Source organism: Pan troglodytes, chromosome 7, assembly GCF_028858775.2.
Source record: "Pan troglodytes isolate AG18354 chromosome 7, NHGRI_mPanTro3-v2.0_pri, whole genome shotgun sequence".
In the NCBI taxonomy this organism is placed as follows: domain Eukaryota; kingdom Metazoa; phylum Chordata; class Mammalia; order Primates; family Hominidae; genus Pan; species Pan troglodytes.
In genome coordinates this window covers 111,544,237-111,544,945 of record NC_072405.2, presented here as the reverse complement: position 1 = coordinate 111,544,945, position 709 = coordinate 111,544,237, and the positions used below count along the sequence as shown (strand labels likewise).

Genomic DNA, 709 nt, shown 5'->3' with positions numbered 1-709 from the left:
GCCAGGAGTTTGAGACCAGCCTGGGTAACATAACAAGACCCCATCTCTACAAAATGGAGGCAAAAGAATAGAAAAAAGACAAAACAATAGAAATTATGCAAAATGAAATGCAGAGAGAAATTTAATTTTAAAAAGTATTTTTTAAAACTTTTTTTAAAAAGTTTGCCAGATATGGCAGCTCATACCTGTAAGCCTAGCTACTTGGGAGGCTGAGGCTGGAGGATCTTTTTCTCTTTTCTTTGTTTCTTTCTTTCTTTCTTTCTTTCTTTCTTTCTTTCTTTCTTTCTTTCTTTCTCTTTCTTTCTTTCCTTCTTTTCTTCTTTCTTTCTCTCTCTCTTTCCTTCCTTCCTTCCTTCCTATCTTCCTTTCTTTCTTTTCTTTCTTTCTTTCATTTTTTCTTGGAGCTTTCCGGTGAATACTGGGAAACCTGCTAGACAAATTCTAAAAGAGCTGTAACACTACATGGATATTTTTCAATACATATATTGAAAAACTTTTTGTAGATTTGCAATAATTTGAAAAAATTCAAAGATGAACTGTGCAGCCTAGAAATATCAAAATTAAGAAAAAGTTAGGTATGTCATGAATGCATAAAATGTATGTAGACACTAGTCTATTTTATCATTGACTACCATAAAATATACACAAATCTTTCATATAAAGTTAAAAGTTAACGAAACTTACACACACATAAACACGGACTGTACGT

The 709-nt window shown here is 31.7% G+C and overlaps 1 non-coding gene across 1 annotated transcript; it reads right to left on the bottom strand.

Moving 5' to 3' along the window:
• Window positions 1–399: 399 nt before the first annotated feature.
• On the bottom strand, window positions 400–461 carry LOC112204268 (U7 small nuclear RNA). Its single transcript, XR_002937840.1, has one exon. It is a non-coding gene; the product is annotated as a U7 small nuclear RNA (small nuclear RNA).
• Window positions 462–709: the final 248 nt, after the last annotated feature.